The sequence below is a fragment of the Ranitomeya variabilis genome, chromosome 5, assembly GCF_051348905.1.
Source record: "Ranitomeya variabilis isolate aRanVar5 chromosome 5, aRanVar5.hap1, whole genome shotgun sequence".
Classification (NCBI taxonomy): Eukaryota; Metazoa; Chordata; class Amphibia; order Anura; family Dendrobatidae; genus Ranitomeya; species Ranitomeya variabilis.
Window position 1 is genome coordinate 490,937,690 of NC_135236.1, and position 21,285 is coordinate 490,958,974.

Here is a 21,285-nt window from a genome sequence, read left to right on the forward strand (position 1 = left end):
CCCCAAAGTCATTGTTACTTGTGGGCCCTTGGCACCCCAGTCTGACACTGGGTTGATCCGATGTTCTGATACCCTGTTACTGCATTTTATTGCAATGTTGCGGTGACCAAAAATACATAATTCTTTCTTTTTGATTTTTTTCTTGTCACACCGTTTATCGATCCGATGCATTTATTTTATATTTTGATAAATAGGACATTTTTGAACGCGGCAATACTAAATATGTGTATTTTTTATTTTTTTTATTATTTGATTTTGAATGTGTGGTAGAAATCATTATCTCATATGAACGCCAGCCACTGGCCGGCATTCATAGAAGATCTGCAATGACAAACACGGGGGTCTTCTGCATATCCCCGGCTGTCATGACAACCCATCAGCGCCCCACGATCATGTGACATGGATGCTGCTGGGCGTCTCTTATCACGTTCTTCCGCCGAGTGCAACTCTTCTGTCAGTTATTGTCAGGAGCAGTAGCGTAGCTAGGGGGGGGCAGAGGGGGCCATCGCCCCGGGCCCAGCGCTCTGAGGGGGCCCACCGGGAGCTACGCCACTGTAGCTGCATCTGCGACAGAGCAGGGAGAATCGATCTCCCTGCTCTGCCGCTATGGGGCCCCTGAGCAGGCGAGAGGAGGGCCCGGTGCCAGCAGTGGGCCCCCCCGCCCGTCATCGCATGGTGAGCTGTATCGGCATCTAGCCGATACAGCTCACCGCAGTGATGAGGGAAGGAGCGCTGCGCTCCTTCCCCCATCATCCCCCACACCGTCTGACAGCGGGCGCGATGACGTCACAGCCCAGTGCCTGCTGTCAGATGAGCGGGAGCAGGAGCAGGAAGCACCGCTGGAACAAGGAGTTAGAGAGGTGAGTATTTATTTACTGTGTTTTTATGGGGGCTGCCTTATTGTACAGTATCTGCCTATAAGGGGGGGAGTGCTGCCTTAAGGTACCGTTACACTACACGACTTACCAACGATCACGACCAGCGATACGACCTGGCCGTGATCGTTGGTAAGTCGTTGTGTGGTCGCTGGGGAGCTGTCACACAGACCGCTCTCTCCAGCGACCAACGATCAGGGGAACGACTTCGGCATCGTTGAAACTGTCTTCAACGATGCCAAAGTCCCCCTGCAGCACCCGGGTAACCAAGGTAAACATCGGGTTACTAAGTGCAGGGGCGCGCTTAGTAACCCGATATTTACCCTGGTTACCATTGTAAAAGTAAAAAATGTGTCAGCGCCGGCAGTAACAGCGGTGACCTCACCGCTGTGCTCTGCTTTACGGCCGGCGCTGACACAGTCAGTGCAGGGAAGCTCTCGGCCGGAGCGCGTGCATTAGCAGCGCTCCTGCCGAAAGCAGTTTTAACCCTGTGGACGCCGGGGGACGTGACAGACATCAGAATGTGAGTATGTACTGTTTTTTTTTTAACTTTTACAATGGTAACCAGGGTAAATATCGGCCCTGCACTTAGTAACCCAATATTTACCCTGGTTACAAGTGAACACATCGCTGGATCGGCGTCACACACGCCAATCCAGCGATGACAGCGGGTGATCAGCGACCAAAAAATGGTCCTCCTGATCATTCCCCAACGACCAACGATCTCCCAGCAGGGGCCTGATCATTGGTCGCTGTCACACATAACGAGATCGTTAGCGGGATCGCTGCTACGTCACCAAAAGCGTGACGTTGCAACGATAACGTTAACGATATTGTTATGTGTGACTCAGCCTTTATTGTACAGTATCTGCCTATAAGGGGGGGGGGAGTGCTGCCTTATTGTACAGTATCTGCCTATAAGGGGGGGGGAGTGCTGCCTTATTGTACAGTATCTGCCTATGGGGGGAGTGCTGCCTTATTGTACAGTATCTGCCTATGGGGGGGAGTGCTGCCTTATTGTACAGTATCTGCCTATAAGGGGGGAGTGCTGCCTTATTGTACAGTATCTGCCTATAAGGGGGAGTGCTGCCTTATTGTACAGTATCTGCCTATAGGGGGGGAGTGCTGCCTTATTGTACAGTATCTGCCTATAGGGGGGGGAGTGCTGCCTTATTGTGCAGTATCTGCCTATAGGGGGGAGTGCTGCCTTATTGTACAGTATCTGCCTTTAAGGGGGGGAGTGCTGCCTTATTGTGCAGTATCTGCCTATAGGGGGGGGAGTGCTGCCTTATTGTACAGTATCTGCCTATAGGGGGGGAGTGCTACCTTATTGTACAGTATCTGCCTATAGGGGGGAGGGCTGCCTTATTGTACAGTATCTGCCTAGGGGGGGAGTGCTGCCTTATATACAGAATCAGCCTATAGGGGGGAGGGCTGCCTTATATACAGGATCTGCCTATAGGGGAGGGAGTGCTGCCTTATATACAGGATCTGCCTATAGGGGGAGGGCTGCCTTATTCTACAGAATCTGCCTACGGGGGGAGTGCTGCCTTATTCTACAGGATCTGCCTATGGGGGGGAGTGCTGCCTTATTCTACAGGATCTGCCTTTGGGGGGGTGCTGCCTTATACTACAGGTCTGCCTATGAGGGCTGCTGCTTTAAACTACAGGGTCTGCCTATAGGGGTGCTGCCTTGTGCTATATTGAGGACTATCTGGCACATTATACTATATGGAAGTTATCTATGGGGCCATCATACAGTGTGGGGATTACAGTGTTGGAGCCATCAAACAGTTTGAAGGCTACTAAGGGGTCAGTATACTGTGTGGGTGGTACTATACAGTTAGGGAGCATTATACTGTGTATAGGGGACATGTACATGAGGGAGACTCTGGACATTGTTAAATGTAAAGTGGGCACTTATTGTAATAGGGGAACTCAGGTTACTGTGACTATCAAAGGGGCACACAGAGGGTATTATTAATTTCAAAAGGGCAAAATGTGGGCTCTGTTTTCTAGGGCACTTGAACCCGGCATTACTATAATATAGAGGGGTGCTTTAGAATTTAGAGGGTACAGAGAACCACAGAGTAGGTGCAGTAATAGGGTCACATACGGCAGCAGCGGCTCAGTATCGGGGTATCAGGTGGAGTAATAGGGACACATATGGCAGCAGCGGCTCAGTATTGGGGTATCAGGTGCAGTAATAGGGACACATACGGCAGCAGCGGCTCAGTATTGGGATATCAGGTGCAGTAATAGGGACACATACGGCAGCAGCGGCTCAGTGTTGGGGTATCAGGTGCAGTAATAGGGACACATGCAGCAGCGGCTCAGTATTGGGGTATCAGGAGCAGTAATACGGACACATACGGCAGCAGGGGCTCAGTATTGGGGTATCAGCAGGATGAGGGGTTTGTGCAGGTTGGGAGTAGATGGTGATGGGGCTGGAATATGAGAAGTGAAACGTGTCTTTGTTGGTTTCTCTGCAGACGAGTTGTAGCTGGAAGAAGTTGTCATGTCGGTCTGGGCCAGATGGAAAAGACAGGAAAAGTGACGACTCCATCATAAAGAACGTCAATGGTAAGAGATTATCTGTAACTGTGCTGTGATCTGTTATATGCTCTGTAGGGCTAGTATCACTATCTACCACTGACCATATGGCGGTAATATCCATGTTGGTCGTTATATAGAGATTATCTTCAGTAACAGTGTGGTCATCTGCTGAGGTTCTCCTCCACTATTAGGGGGCGTCATCGAGTTGTAATCAAGGTTACCTTGTTAGGGGCCCACTCAGAAGCTTCGCCCCCCTGGACCAAAACCCTAGCTACGCCTCTGGTCAGGAGGATAGCGATTCCACCCGTGACTGTTAGAGGCACATGGCAGCTAATCAAATCAGATGTCATGTGCCGGGAAAGATGCAGGCTCAGCGCTGGAGCCCGTATCAAAGAGAGGTATATGACCTTGGATGTACCTATACGTCTAGAGTCATGAAAGGGTTAATAAACACTTTTTTTTAATATAAATAGAAAGTAATAACAAACAGGGCAATAAAGAATCAATTTTGTATTGGATTAAATAAAATCTGATGTTTTTATATACACTGGAAGCTGGAACCCTTACCTTTTTGGCAATCAGTTATAGACATAATTACAAGAAAGATTCATCTGAATAATAATGTACAACTTTCAGAGGGTAAAATTCACATAAAATATGGATTTATTTTTTAAATGGTTGGCTTTACTTATCTGGAACGGAATTACCAGTTTCCTCAAGGAGTGTATTGGTTTTTAGTCATACAGTAAAAGGTTTACCCACTCTCAAGTGTGATGGTAAGTGGTAATTAAAGCCCACTGATGGATCTCAGCATAATAATTGGCAGATTATAGGACGCCATAGTGCATGAGCATGCCAAAGAGACTCTTCATCACTTTTTTGATTGCCAGAGTGTGGCAATAGGCTCTGTGTGGCCAGGATGCAATATTTAATTAAAACAACAGCAATTAGTTTAATCCACACGTGGTCACATGACAGCAACACTAGCATACTAGCTGTATGTGACACAGGCGGTCCTGCAGCCTTCATGTTACTATACCAGTTCCTCGCTCTGACTCAATGCCATCTAGCTTTTCCAACCATGACATGTATGATCTTAATCTATGCTAAAGCCAACATTTGAAAATCAATGTAATGAGATCAGTCAACACAGATTATGCTAGCTGGCACTTTATACATAAAATATACTTTTCCAGATGATAGAATTCATTCAGTAGGCCTTTCTTTATTTCAGCAAGTTTGGGGTTACCTTTAAAGGGAAGGTGCTGCTATTATATGTAATTTAAAATTAAATTCACTGTTTTAATGTCAAGCTCTGACGGTCTTCGGTAAGGTAGGGGGGGCCTCAGGTTGTCCCTGGAACTGCGATCCTAACTATCCCGGACCCAGGGGTACTCTTAAAGGTAGAGAGGTCCGAGTCTCTGACCTTTCTATGCTCCTGTTAAACTCTGATCTGCCCCCTCAACCCATGAGGCATGGGACAGAAATGTAATGGAAACAAGACACATACAAAACAGAGATAACACAAAACCTCTTTCATACAAAAGCACTAACCAACAATATGGAGGAGGATAGGGACAGGGAGGAAAAACTAAATGGGAACAGGTAAATAAACACACACACACTCCAACCACTTAGCTTTAGTACTCAGCACAAGAAAGCAAATCTTTTGCTGGCAGGGACAAGAAGGTCTGGCCAGTTTTTATAGGGAGAGGTAATGACCCGATCAGAAGCAGCTGAAATGGAGCTGCATATTTCTGACCAGCATTGAAAGGGTCATTAACCTCTTCAACACCAAAGGAAACAAAGTACATTTAATATGGGACACAAATCACACCATCTCTAAAGAAGACCTGCCATTCATTACACGACGTGACTGTCTAACGCTAGGTCTTCCAGGGGGACATGACATTCTCGTGACATTTACCTGTTTTTTTCTATTGTTTTTTTCTGCACTAACTGGCGGCTACCATTTGCATTTGCTGGTGTGTAAGGACACTAACATAAATCAAATACGGCAGTCCCTGTACATAGGAGTCTGCAGTCATTGTCTGACCGCATCTCCTGAATTGTGACTGCCTCCTGCTGTGAACCGGACATCGGCTCCATTTTTGTGAAGCCCGCAGCATGTGCTGCAGGTTATGCTTTCCCCTGGCACCTCTCAGTGAGAGCCGACAGGTTACACATGCTGTCCAATCCACGGGCATCATGTATCAGACACTGACTGCATGATTTCAACCCAGTATCTTTGACTCTAAAACGGCTCCGATGCTAAAAAGCCACCGGTGACCTGCCTGCCAAACTACTCTCCTGTGCAGCTCTTAACCTATGTTTTTCTCCAAAATAAGACAGTGTTTCAGAATCAAACATATGTGGCTCAAATCATAAAGCTAGTTTGAAAATTAAATTTTTTGCACCGATTACCACAAAAATCTTGTGGTTTTGCATGTATTTTCGTAGTCAAGTTTGTTTTTTTTTGTTGTTTTTTTCTTTTGCAATTTCTACTAAACCATTGCAAATGTAGTTTTCCTAAATTTTTGGCAATTGTTTTTGTGCTCTGTGATAATCAATTCTAACTGAATGATTCCAGGAGAGCTTGTTGCATTAGTGAGTAAGGGAGATAATGTAGCCTGATGAATATACACTGGGTCCCAGCTAGCACAATTTTTAGATGTGCTGCAGGTCATAGCAGCAGCACCGCAGTGAAGGCAGTAAACCCCCTCCCAGTCCAGTTACATTGTGACTTGTGCATGCTCTACAATGAGAGCTTTCTACAGCTACAACAGTTCCACCATCGTGTATCTGCCAGTGACACTGTCTGAGAAAAATTAAAATCCATAAGATATTTCCAGAAGCAGAAGCAGAAGAGCTGACACTTCAGCCTCTTTGAAGTAAGACTACACAATGAACATGTATAACTAATAGCTAAAGAGAGAGAAATTAGTTAAAACATGGGAAATGAGATAGAGAGCTAACATTTTAACTCCATTGAAGCAGCGGCCCTCTGTATTGTTCAGGTAATTAAACAGGATATTCTCTAGGAACAGACAACGTGGCTGAGATTTGTTTAGGAGAAGTATGGTTCCCCAGGTAAGAGCTTCCTTAGATGTGAGAATTAGTAATGGGTGAGCACTAAAATGCTCGGGTGCTTGTTGTTGGGGTCGAGCAAATTGGAATGCTCACGTGCTCGACCCGAGCAACGAGCCCAATGGAAGTCTATGGGAAACGCGAAAATTTGTCCAGCGGCCCCCCTCTGCAGAGGGACAAGAAATTGTGTAAATCGATAGGAATAGTGCTCAAATGACATGGGAACAGCATGGGGAAGACCCCTGGAAGCATTTCCAATGTCCCTTGGAAGAGACGTGGAGGAGGGCCACATCAAAAAAAGTTACTATTAGAAAGGAGTGGGTCTCCTTCACTTGTAATGCCCATGCACTATGTGTATGGGCTGACAGGCATTTACCCCTGGGTGGTATACATGAACATACTGTATAGCAATTTTTTTATGGGCATCATAAAAACCCTTTAAAAAAATTATGTGGGTGTTGCATCACAGACCACGGTCACCCTTGTGATACAGTGGTGGAGGATGAGGTGAAGGAGGAGGACAACAGCAAATAGCCAAAATCAGGAAGCGTATACCCATGTGTGAAGAAGTGCATGGTAATAGACCCCCCCAAAAAGACACTGGATTTGAGTTTATGCTACTCTGCTATCACTCGGTAGTGTTGAGAAGTCTGGCCCAATCCAGCCCTTGTTCATTTTTATAAGAGTCAGCCTGACAGCATTTTCAGTTGACAGGCGGAAGCGCTTATCAGTTAAAATTCCACCAGCAGCACTAAAAACCCGCTCTGACAAAACGATAGAGGCAGGCCAGGACCTCCAAGGCATAGAGAGCCAGTTCATGCCACGTGACCAGCTTGGATTCCCAATAATTATAAGGCACAGAGGAATCACGGAGGACAATGGTACAGTCAGCAAGGTACTTCCTCAGCATCTTCCCAAACTTCGCACTCCTTGTGAGAGTACCCTGCGCCTCTGGGCCTGTGTGATGGGAGGGTCTGAGAAAACTCTCCCAGAACTTTGACAGTGTTCCCCTGCCTCTGTTGGATTGGAGTTGTGTCTCTCTCGCCTGTTCTCCTTGGTTGTACAACGAACTGTGACCTCTGCCACCAGCGTTTTCAGATGGGAATTTTTTAATAATTCTGCAACAATGGCCTTCTGGAACTGCCCCATTTTAGTAGACCTGCCTGCCTCGTGAATAAGAGATAGCAAGTTCTCCTTGTAGCGCGGGTCTAGAACTGTCACCAACCAGTAATGACTGTCAACCAAAATTTTGAGAATGCGAGGGTCACGGGGAAGGCAACATAACATACACTCAGCCATGCATGCCAGACTGCTAACAGGCAAGACTTCTGTGTCCTCACCAAGAGGATGACTAATGATTCTCTCTTCCTCCTCCTCCTCCCTGTCCTCAGGCCATCCAAGCTGAAGAGACGTGGATGGCCTCTCATCTCCTCTTTTTCCCCTTTTCCCTCATAGTTTGTAAGCTTGCGAGCAGGGCTCTCACTCCTCTTGGTATCTGTTTTGATCTGTGTTTATTGTTATGCTGTAATGTCTATTGTCTGTACAAATCCCCTCTATAATGTAAAGCGCTGCGGAATATGTTGGTGCTATATAAATAAAATTATATTATTATTATGACAGTTGTGCAGGTAGTACCGTCTATAGCACATGAAACTAGCTCCTGTTCTTCCTCCTCTTCCTCATTGTCACCCAGTCCATGTTGGGATGAGATAAGGCAGGGCTGTGTGTAATCAACCTGTATGGTTCCTTGCTCCATCTCATCGTGCTTCGCCTGCAATGCATTCTCTTTGATTGTGAGCAGAGAGCGTTTCAGAACACAGAGAAGGGGATGGTGACACTAATTATGGCGTCATCGACGCTCACCATTTTGGTGGATGTAAATATGTCTGACATCCATGTCCACTCCTGAGGTCTTATGCGTGGAGTCTGAACTGAATACCGATAGCCTTGTTGATGCTGGTAGTCAATAACTGCCCTCCTCTGCTCACAAATCCTTTCCAACATCTGCAATGTAAAGTTCCAACACATGGGGACATCACACATCAGTCGGTGAGTCGGAAGCTGCAAACGCTGCTGAAGCATGACAAGGGCAGACTGACTTTCTAAACTTTAACAAGCAGATCCAGAAGCTCCGGGTAGGTTTTGAGAAACTGCTGAACCACAAGTTTAATCACATGGGCCAGGCATGGTACGTGTGTGAGCTCGCCTCACCTCAGAGCCGCCACCAGGTTCAGGCCATTGTCACACATGACCATGCCTGGCTGTGAGTTCAGCAGTGTCTGCCACAGATCTGCCTGCTCTTCAGAGCTGTCCACAACTCTTCAGCATTGCGCAGTTTGTCACCTAAGCATATTAGCTTCAGCACAGCCTGTTGCCACTTGGCTGAGGCAGTGCTTCCAGCTTGTGACTGATGTGGTCATTTAGGAGATGGAGGCTGAAGAGGAGGATGAGGTGCATGAGAAATAGACTGTGGGGGCAACCTTAATTGACCTAGGACCTACAATCCTTGGCGTCGGGAGGATGTGTTCCATCCCAAGGTCTGACTGGGTCCCGGCTTCCACTATGTTAACCCAGTGTGCCGTCAGCGAGACATAGCATCCCTGCCCACAAGCACTTGTCCATGGGTCAATAGTTAGGTCGACTTTCAGAGTAACTGCATTGTTGAGGGTACAGCTAATGTTGTGGGACATGTGCTTGTGTAATGCGGGGACGGCACACCAGGAGAAATAGTGGTGGCTGGGGACCAAGTACCTTGGCTTCTGCCACCATCAGGTTGCGGAAAGCTTCCATCTCCATGAGCCTAAAAGGCAACATTTTGAGTGCAAGCAGTCACGAAATGTGGGAATTTAGTAGTGTGGCCTGTAGGGTGTTGGCTGCGTATTTGTGCTTTGATTTCAAGGACTGGGGTATGGACAACTGAACGCTGTGCTGGGACAAATAGGTGGATGTGCTTGCTCATGGTGCTATTTGAGTGTGTGCAACGACAAGTGCAGGGCAGGAGGCATTTTCACATGCACCATGGACAGGGGATTGGCTTGCACGCACAACAGCAGAAGAATCAGTGGTGTCAACCGCAGACACTCTTCTTAGACCCTGGTGTTCGGCCTACAAAGTTGGGTGCTTTGCTGCCTTGTGCCTGATCATGCTGGTGGTCGTCAGGCTAGTAGTTTTGCTACCCCTGCTAATGCTGGCCTGGCAGGTGGTGCAAATGGCCTTTTTGGGGTTATCAGCAGTCTTTAAAAAACAACTGGACTCGGGAAGACCTTACAGTTGGACTGGCAACTTCCGTTACGTTGGTGTTATGGGGAAAGGTTGCCCGCCTTCTGTCTGCGGCCACCACATTGCTGCATTTCCTCCTGCCTGGTTGGGTAAGTTACTATATCATCCACCACTTCGTCTTCCACTTCTTCACCCTGGTCCTCCTTCTGACTTTCTGGCAATTGTGTCTCATCATCATCCACCTCTTGTGAAACTTTCCCACCGTCGCCTTTGTATGACCGTGGGTGCTCAAATATTTGGGCATCGCTACATGCAATCTCCTCTTTCCCCACTTCAAGTCGACTGGGCAAGGGGCCCGAATCTATAAATGGAAAAGTGAACAGCTTTTCGGAGTGTCCAAGTGTGGGATCAGTTGTCTCTGGGCTCTCGGCATGGTGGGAGGTAGGAGGATCAGGGTGAGGAATATGCGGTCCAGACTCACAACTACTGAGACTTGACTGTGTGGAAGACTAGGGTGGTGGTGGTGGCAAAGTGACTGGAAGCATTATCTGCTATCCAACCAACAACCTTTTGTCATTGCTCTGGGTTCAATAGTGGCGTGCTGCGGTCCCCTAGTATTTGGGACAGGAAGGTCGGGCGAGAAGATGTGGGTGTTTGTGGTGACACAATTTCAGCTTGCCCACGGCCTCGGCCCCAGCCTCTGCATACATCATCACCATCACATCCAGTTCCCCGTCTCTTTCCACGTGCTTTGCCCATTTTAAATGGAAGACAATATGTTCCACGTTCACTACAAATGGCTGAATTTGGAGCAAACTTATATGTGATCCGTGTGACGGACAAACCACAGTTTTAAATAGCTGGTCTGTAGGTAACTATTTTTAGCAGCAAACTGGTGTCAATAACTTCGCTAACACACTGCAACAAAATTTAAAGGGAGGCCAGAAATGGCAGAATTTTGAGCACACTTTTTATCTGTACTCTGTGTGATGGACAAACCACAGTTTTAAATAGCTGGCCTGTAGGTAACTATTTTTACCAGCAAGCTGGTGTCAATAACTTTGCTGACACACTGCAGCAAAATTTAAAGGGAGGCCAGAAATGGCAGAATTTTGAGCGTACTTTTTTTCTCTGATCCGTGTGACAGAAAAACCACAGTTTTAAATAGCTGGATTTTTAGCGCTGTAATATGGAAAGGATCGGCCTGTATCCTGCAGTGCCAACAAGCAAATAGAGCAGAAAAACGGTGTTCTCAGGATTGCTTTTAAAGCAAATAATCAGGATTAATATCCCCCCAAAAATTCCTGTCCCCTGATACCTGGGGCTATCTCTAGAAATATCTGTAATACCAGCAGCAGACAGAACTGGAATAGACACTCTTGCTAAATGTACTGAAACCTGCCACGTACACTGCCTGCCTGTCTAGCACTGATATCTATGCAGCTTTATTAGTCCTCAGAAGGACTGTTAGTTGAGATAGATATGTGTATAATATATGGTATACCCACACTAAGCAAGAACCAAGCAAATCTCTCCCTAGATCAACAGCAACTCTTCCTACGCTGCCTGATTCTGTAGTTGATTGTGATGAGCATGGCGGCGCCAGGTTTGATATAGCCTGATGACGCTGTGCGGCCAGCCAATCACTGTAATTACACAACCAATAAGGCGTGTGGCATTAGAGTGTGTGGCAGACAATTCCTGCATGTTCATTGGCTCTCTAAAGAGCGCCAAACATGCAGGGTGGGAACCCGAGCTCCCGCCGAGCAACCCCGGAAATACTCGGCGAGCTCCAATCATCGCGAGCAGTGAGATGCTCGGGCGAGTACCGAGTAGTGGTGAGCATGCTCGCTCGTCACTAGTAAGGATCTCTCGCAGCCCATGCCAGTAGTCCGATATGAATATTGGGGTTTACATTGATCTGATAATTATGGGAAATACATTTTAGGCATAGTAGTGAAGGGAACGACAGAATACATTCCCTCACATCACTGTAAGGCCTGCAGAACCCCTCCAACTTAATAACTTTCTTGTAGATGATGCAATTCAGCTCATGTTTGATCTCTATGTAAAGGTAAAATCCTGATAAAAATACAACGGCAATATCTACCGCCTGGAACCTCTATGGGGCAAAGATATCCTGTAAGTTGGGGATCTCATAAAATTCTGGCAGACCTAGCACATTCCACAATCAGCCCCCACCTGAGCTCAACAAGGGGAGGTATGTGGGTAAAACCTTGAGCAAATATGATGCAGTATTTGGGTATGAGTCTTTAATAATTCTGGGAACACATAGTTCACTGTGAAACTGTGAGAATGTTCCATTTTCCTAATCAGAGTGCTTCCCTTCGCTAAACTCTGAGTCATTTCCATGATATCAGTTTTAGTAATTTTCTTTTGTTATCGTTTTTATTTCAAGTAATGGTATATATTGTATTGTTTTGTTCCCATTTTGTATCTTCTTGTATATTTTTTAGAAGCACTGCCTATCTTTCTGGATTAAACATATAAAATGTATCAGCTCTGTTCCTCTTACTCTGTAAACCGCACCCTTGAAGCCATACACTACCTGTAATGAGTGTCCAATTGGTCTATATAAGTGCTTTGTGGTGGCAGCTAATAGTTCTTTGTGTTAATCTGGAAGTGGCAGTGACCATACCAGAGTATGTATATATTATTCCATGTGCTGGAATCGTAGGTGTATATACCGTTTGCTCACTGTGAGTTCCCCAATAACTGGCCTAGCAGTGGAAGCAGCCGCAGCCTCATCTATCACTCATTACTCAATTTTGTAATTGTCCTGACTATTGTAGGCAGTGGAGTTGTGTTTCCTTGACATCTAATGGCAGTGGTGAGATCTAGGTAACATAGCCGGTGTCATCTATGACAAAGTCAAGTCAAGTCTGTGAAAATAATCAAATGCAATTATAAATGGCAGCACAGTAAAACACTAATTAAAATTGAAGTACTTTCAAAAACATATGTTTTTCTGAACCCCAAATAAGAACAATTTGAAAAGTCATAGATTTTTCCTTTCAAGTGTTTGTCTCACCCTTCCTTTTAAAGGGCGCACTGTTGCCAGGCTACCAGCTTCCTGTTTGCTGGTGGAGGGTGTTTGAATGATTATTCAGATCAGAAGCATACTTATGATTCTAGTTCAAACTGTGCCCTATCTGATGCTGCTATAAGACACAGTTTTGCCTCTGCAGAATAAGAGAAGTGACTGAACCTGAAATATCCTAACAACACAACACAGTGATCCAAGGCGACCTTCAGTGTGGTGCTTGCAAACTCAATTAAAAAGTGCTTTCAAGAACTATTCATGTTTGGCCACTATTGCTAAACAGCAGTGTTGTCTGGTATCTGATAAAATGATGTATATAACAGGGGAACAGAGAATACCTCTTTAACCCCTTAAGGACCGAGATATTTTGTAGGTTAACAGCGGGGCCTCATTTTTTAAATCTGACCAGTGTCACTTTATGAGGTAATAACTCTGGAACCCTTCAACCAATTCCACTAATTCTGAATGTTTTTTGTGACTTACTGTATTTCACGATAGTGGTAAAATTTGTTCAATATAACTATTGTTTATTTGTGAAAATATCAGAAATATGGCGAAAATGACGCAATTTTCAAATTTTAATTTTTATGCTCATAAACTAGAGAATTATGTCACACAAAATAGTTAATAAATAACATTGTCAACTTTACATCAGCACTATTTTTGAAACATAACTTTTCTTTTGTTAGGAAGTTATAAGAGTTAAAAGTTGATCAGTAACTTCTAATTTTGCCAACAAAATTTACAAAACCATTCTAAAACCTGTACCCCTCAACACCACATTCAAGAAATATATTAACCCTTCTGGTGTTTTGCAGATATTAATGCAATGTTTTTATTTTCACAAGGGTAATAGGAGTAAATGCACAACAAATTTTGAGGTTAATTTTCTTCTGAGTACGCTGATTACCTATAGGTGGGGGAAAATTACTGTTTGGGTGCACGGCAGGGCTTAGAAGGGAAGGAGCACCGTTTGGTGTTTTTAGCGCAAAAATGGCTGGAATCAATAGCTGACGCCTTGTCATGTTTGGAGAGCCCCTGGGGTGCGTAAGCAGTGGAAACCTCCCACAAGTAACCCCATTTTGGAAAGTAGACCCCTCAAAGAATGTATATAGATGTGTGGTGAGCACCTTGAGCCCCCAGCTGCTTCACAGAAGTTTATAACGTATAGCCGTGAAAATAATACAGTTAAATTCTTTTGTATGTGCAGTCCTCCTTTTGCATATACTGTATACACTCGAGTATAAGCCAAGATTTTCAGCCCATTTTTTTAAGCTGAAAGTGCCCCTCTCGGCTTATAATCAAGCCATTGTCCCAGGGGGTCTGCGGGGGAGGGGGAGAGGTGGCTGTCACATACTCACCTGCTCCTGGCGTGGTCCCTGCATCTCTGATGGTCTCTGGGCACCAGCAGCTCTTCCTGTGTTCAGTGGTCACGTGGTACCGCTCATTAAAGTAATGAATATGGACGTGACTCCACTAACATAGAGAACAAGCTGCCGGCACCTAGACCATCTGTCAGTGAGAAGCAGGGACCGCGCCAGGAGCAGGTGAGTATAACGGGGGAGGGTGAGCATTGCGCGATATTCACCTGTCCCCGTTCCACCGCCGGGCACTGCTCCATCTTCCGCATCCTATGGCTGTGATGTTCAGGTCAGAGGGCGCGATGACGTGGTTAGTGCGCGCCACCCTCTGCCTGAACAGTCACAGCCAGAGAGCCGGAAGAAGGGGCGGTGCCTGGCGGTGGAACAGGGACAGGTGAATATCGCAAGTGCCAGGGGCCTGAGCGACGAGAGGTGAGTATGCCATCTTTTTTTAATCACAGCAACATCATATGGGGCATATTACTCTATGGAGCACCTTATGGGGCCATAATCAACCTTTATGCCGCATTATATGGGGCACATGTTTCTATGGAGCATCTTATGGGGCCATTATTAACCTTTATGCAGCATTGTATGGGGCAAATGTTTCTATGGAGCATCTTATGGGGCCATTATTACCTTTATGCAGCATTGTATGGGGCAAATGTTTCTATGGAGCATCTTACGGGGCCATTATTAACCTTTATGCAGCATTGTGTGGGGCAAATGTTTCTATGGATCATCCTATGGGGCCCATCATAAACTGTAAATCTTAATAAAGGATATCTTTTATATATCCAGGCGAAATATGACTAGTTTTTCTCCAGTTTAAATAGCTAATGATCGAGTAGCCGCATGTATAAATAAACTTACTGACGCGTTCTTTTTGTATTTATGCTTATCTCTGTATATTTTACAGCAACAAAAGTCAGTTTAAATATGGATTACAAAGCCCGTGAACAGACGTGGCTGTCCCAATTAAATGACGTGTTTTGTGATGATCCGGGTGCTTCCCTGATGGTCAGTGGCAGGGACAAGCAGGAAACTTTCAGACAACTTAAGGAACATCTGAATAAACGTTTGAGGATCTGGTGGAACCGGGCATTTCTTAATAAGTATTTGGAAAAGGGCCTCAAGTATTTCCTTCCTTTGAAGTAGATGATGCAATTTTTAGACAGAAATGGGAAGATCTGGCCACTGGGTGTTCCAGAGGCTTTATGGAGCTCTTGTCTCAAAATAATCAACATAATTTGGAGATATTGGACAAGAACATTGAAGAGCTCCAAACTAAATTAAAAATGGATCTATCTAATGAAGCATTGGCCCAATTTAACACAGAATTGGAGAGTGAGTTTACCAAATGGGAGAAGGGCATCTGTGAAAGTAAATCTAGAAAGTTCCAACGGGACGTGAATGACCAACAGACTAATACCATCTACAGATGGAATAGGAGAGGGAACCGCTCGAGGGGATCCTCCCGTGCCAGATCTGCCTCCACAGTGTCAATTGCATCTAGTGAGGAATCCAACAAAACACAGCCTAGATTCTATGATTTACGCAATTCCGGGTTCAATCGTGAGAGGAATGGTGGAAAACGTAAGAATACTCTGAGCAATCAACAAAATAAAAAAGAGAAAAAGGGCTTGGAGGTAATTAATCTTTCCCAACATGTCCTTTCTGTGGATCAATTGAGTGTGCTGCAAAGGGGTTTAACCTTTTCCCCCACTAATAGGTTTGATTTATTCACAGCCACCAAGGATCTCTAACTTTTCTCAAGGAAATTGATCCTTAAAAAATTATTTGAAAAAAGCGACCACGAATTGACCGATGCGGACATTGAAAAGGAGGCATTGATGGCACTGGAGGATCTCCTGTAGGAACAAGCATCTGGTACGGTGAGTACTTTCCCACAAGACTGTCGCCCTAGATCAGCCACATTTCCTCCCTTGTCTCTGTGTCCCGCCGTGGAGATATTTACTAAGATGGTCATTCAGGACTTTCAAAAGATATCCACTAAACGGGCACATGATAATTTAACGGCTGGTCAAAGGTTGGCTCTGGAACAGCTCAGTAGCTATAAGGATATAGTCATCAAACCAGCAGACAAGGGGGGAAATGTGGTTCTGTGGCCTAGCGTTCTTTATGAGAGGGAGGCCAACAAGCATCTAAGAGATAAAGACACATATAAATAACTTGACTCCAACCCAATGGAGAAATTTGTCTGTGAATTGGAGCACATTCTGGTTGGTGCTTATGATAGGGGCATAATTCCCAAACGTGTGTTGGATGGGTTGCTTACTGTGTCCCCGAAAGTTCCAACTTTATACTTTATTCCTAAGATCCACAAAAATCCTGTTGACCCACCGGGGCGTCCGATAGTCTCTGGCATGGGAGGCTTGAGCGACCCCATATGTAAATTTGTGGACTACTACCTTAAGCCTTTGGTTGAGTCGCTCCCCTCCTATGCCAGAGATACATCGGATGTCCTGCGTCGGATCAACGGGATACAGTTGGAGGATGATATGTGCCTTGTCACGGCGGACATACAATCTTTATACACCTGCATTGGTCACAATGATGGATTGGAGGCGGTCCGCTTCTTCCTGGGTGCGAGCAGCTGGGATGGTGCCATTTGTGAACTGGTCATGGAATTATTGACATTCATACTCACAAAAAAATGTTTTGTTTTCAAGGACGTTTTTTATTTACAGCAGCGTGGCACTGCCATGGGCGCGGCCTGTGCGCCCTCCTTCGCCAACCTTTTCCTGGGGTACTGGGAGAGGGAAGTTTTTGGTGGGGGGGGCGCGCGGGCCGTGGACCATGTGCAGTGCTGGTTACGCTATATAGATGACCTGTTCATAATCTGGCAGGGACCTGATGACGCATTGCATGAGTTCATGCAACAATTGAATAACAACGCATATAACATCAAATTGACATATCAGATGAGCATGACCGAGGTGGACTTTCTGGACATCAAAATTGAGGTGGATAGTGAACGATATTTACAGACGGATGTGTTCAGAAAGTCCACGTCGGTCAACTCTCTTTTGCATGCAAATTCAGGTCACCCTCAGAACACCATCAAAGCCATCCCAGTTGGTCAGCACCTGAGGATGAGGCGGATCTGCTCCTCTGCCACCAAATTTGAAGCGCAGGCGTTGGATCTTAGGTCTAGATTTCAAAATAGGGGATACAGTAATTGAAGTATTAAGAAAGGCTATTTGAGAGCCAAATATACACCACGTGAGGAGTTATTATGCCCTGTGAATAGGGGCAGCAAAAGAAAGGTAGAACAACAGGACCTAGTTAGGTTCATCTCTACTTTCAATAGTGAATGGCTCACGATGTGGAATTGTCTCCAGAGACATTGGGGCGTCCTCAGAAGTGATCCTACACTCTCCAAATGCCTGAAGGAGTACCCCTCGATGACCACTAGACGCAGCAAAAATTTGAAGGCCCTGCTGGTATCCAGCCACTATGTCCCTAGATTGCATGAATACAACTTTGGGTCTAGGGGTCCATCGAGGGGTTGCTTCCCATGTGGCAATTGTATCTCATGCCCCAACATCAGCCGTATTGCCTCTTTTGATGCAACAAATGGTGAAAGGACTTTCACCATAAACTATTATATAACCTGCAATACCATGCAGGTTATATATTATGCGGTGTGTAGCTGTCCGAAAGTATATGTTGGCCTCACCTCTCGCCGCCTCGGCACACGTATACGTGAACATGTACGTGATATAATGGCTGCAGCAAAGGAAACTGATATGGGAAAACTTAAGACCATACCACGCCATTTTAAGCAATTTCATGATTGCGATCCTAGGTCCTTCATGGCACGTGGGATCGATCACGTACAGTGTGGCATAAGAGGCGGTGATGTTAGGCGCATTCTGGCGCAAAGAGAGTGCCGCTGGATTTCCATCTTGGGAACCATGACACCCAGAGGCCTCAATGAGGCACATGGCTTTTCATCATTCTTATAATTTTTGTTTGTTGAGAGGTTTTCTGTGTTGTCCCTGCTCCTGACCTTCAATTTTAATTTGGTTTCTTCATTTTATATTAATTCTAGTGCGTTTATATTTATGCCAGCGTTCACATGATATTTGATGATGAAGTACACATGGCAGAAAATACATGATGGACGGATTCAACTTACCTGGTGGTGATGGAGGAGTATTGATGTCCGTTGGTGGATCGTTCCATCCATAAGAAATCTACAGATGAAATTTATATATGTATATGATGGGGGCTACCATCTGATGGACTCCACAGTTGCATAATATCATATTTAATGATGTGTTATATGGTAGATATGTGTTTCTGTATTTTCTAAAAAGTTCTTCTTACATCTTATATCTATTGGATGCGTCGATTGGTATATTTTAATGTTTCAAATAATAGTGAAATAAAGTTGTTATACTGTTTTTATAATGGTGCTATTCACTCGGTTATTTTGCTATCACTATGCACGAGTCACTTTAATGCACTTTCACTTTTATAACGTACATATACAGTACTTGCTATGCAAATGTGGCATTCATTCTTGTTTTTAGCACTTATTTTAAGTACCGTATTTTCCGGCGTATAAGACGACTTTTTAACCCCCGAAAATCTTCTTAAAAGTCGGGGGTCGTCTTATACGCCGGGAATCGTCTTGTACGCCGGTGTATATGGTGGGTGGGGAGGGGGAGTGATCCTGATGACGAGGGGGCGTCTCACAGGAAAGTGAGTAATCCCCATTACCTTATCCTAGCGGTGCAGCGTGGGGGTGTCAGTGCTGGGAGCGGCGGCGGCTGCTGTGTTCTGGTGCGGCGGCTCCTCTTCTGTGTGGGGCCTCTGTGCTGTGGGGTGGCGGCGGCAGCGGCGTATCTTTATCCAGTTGGGGCTCCTCCGGCATCTCCTTAGCCCTGGAGGCCCCGCCGCAACTCCATCGGTGCAATGTGGTGGCCTCCGGGAAAATGGCCGCTGCTCAGATTCAGATCTCGTGTCCCGAGATTTCGGGACGAGATCTGAATCTGAGCAGCGGCCATTTTCCCGGAGGCCACCGCATCGCACCTATTGAGCTGCCTCCGGGAAAATGGCCGCTGCATTGCACCGATGGAGTTGCGGCGGGGCCTCCAGGGCTAAGGAGATGCCGGAGGAGCCCCAACTGGATAAAGATATGCCGCCGCCACCGCCACCTCACAGCACAGAGGCCCCACACAGAAGAGGAGCCGCCGCACCAGAGCACAGCAGCCGCCGCACCAGAGCACAGCAGCCGCCGCCGCCACTCCCAGCACTGAGACCCCCACGCTGCACCGCTACGATAAGGTAATGGGGGATACTCACTTTCCTGTGAGACGCCCCCTCGTCATCAGGATCACTCCCCCCCCCCCCCCAAAAGGCACATATTCACCGGCCCTATAAGACGACATAGGGTGTATAAGAAGACCCCCGACTTTTAAGAAGATTTTATATTTTAACTGGTAAAGTTGGGGGGTCGTCTTATACGCCCAGTCGTCTTATACGCCGGAAAATACGGTATATATTATACTTACCTGCACTTGTCACTTGCCTCTGATCTCTGTCTTCTCGTCGGCGGTCCGGTGTCATGTGTAGTGGGCGTGGCGCTGACCCGCTCATGTGACCCGGCCTTACCTGACGAAATCGAGGCTTGAGGCGCTATACGGCATATTCACCTGCGGTTCACCGCAGCGCACTTTTTTCAACGTCACATGTGATCGGAAATGAATTGTATTTATACCGGATGGAGAGCCGGATTTAGCCACGCCCCTTGAGGAAGCGGCAACACGTGAACGCGAAACGCGCGTTGGAGTACGGAACCGGGACCCAGTTTGGACACTCTACCACAAATGGGTAATTAGTTTGTTTACCTTTTTCCAACTTATGCAATATGGGCAGCATTGATGTGGTGCATGATGATGGTATTGACTTCGGCAGTATAGCCTTGTAAATATAGTTACATCCTGTTATGTGCTGAAACGTTGGGCCCATTTTTTGTGGGTATGCACGGATACCTTTTACTATTTTGATTACTAGTGTCCTTCCTTGCGTACCGGTTTATGGGTTGCACCTTTTTTGATTAGACACTTTACACTAACCTTGTGAAAATTACTATTCAGTATATTATGTGTACATCTGTGTTAATAGGATTTTATTGGTTTCATAAATCTTAATAAATGATATCTTTTATATATCCAGGCGAAATATGACTCGTTTTTCTCCAGTTTAAATAGCTAATGATCGAGTAGCCGCATGTATAAATAAACTTACTGACGCGTTCTTTTTGTATAAACTGTATGGAGCATTATATGGGGCAAATATTTCTATGAAGCATCTTATGGGGCCCATCATAAACTGTATGGAGCATTATATGGTGCGTATTTTGTATGGAGCATCTTAAGAGGCCCATCATAAACTTTATGGAGCATTATATGGGGCGTATTTTGTATGTAGCATCTTATGGGGCCCATCATGAACTGTATGGAGCATTATATGGGGCTCCTGATTCAATATGGATATTCAAAAACACTTAACCTACTGATGTCTCAATTTACTTTTATTGGTATCTATTTTTATTGTTGAAATTTACCAGTAGCTGCTGCATTTCCCACCCTAGGCTTATGCTTGAGTCATTAAGTTTTCCCAGTTTTTTTGGGCAAAATTAGGGGTCTCGGCTTATACTCGAGTATATACGGTACTTTTTGTTTTCCGTTGGCTAATTTTATATACTTGACTGGTCCTCCATACATATCTATAGTTGCGCCAACCACAATTTCTCTCTTCCCCAGGTTACAGCTTCTATACAACTTGCAGCACTAATCACAATAGCTGTTGTTACAGCTGATTCGGCTCCCCTTCACAATGACCTTTGCACAGGCTCTTTAAATGTTTCAACACAAAAGATAGAGGGTCACTGGCAAAAAATACATTTAACACAAAATTCTGTTTAAAGCCCTTAATGACAGCCAATTTGGACCTTAATGACCAAGCCAAATTTTACAATTCTGACCACAGTCACTTTATGAAGTTATAACTCTGGAACGCTTCAAAGTATCCCACTGATTCCAAAACAGTTTTTTCGTGACATATTGTACTTCAAGATAGTGATAAA

The 21,285-nt window shown here is 45.4% G+C and overlaps 1 long non-coding RNA gene across 1 annotated transcript; it reads left to right on the forward strand.

The window, feature by feature from the left end:
• Positions 1-829: 829 nt before the first annotated feature.
• Positions 830-15,258, forward strand: LOC143773754 (uncharacterized). Its single transcript, XR_013215350.1, has 3 exons — positions 830-860; positions 3,368-3,458; positions 15,082-15,258. It is a non-coding gene; the product is annotated as an uncharacterized LOC143773754 (long non-coding RNA).
• Positions 15,259-21,285: the final 6,027 nt, after the last annotated feature.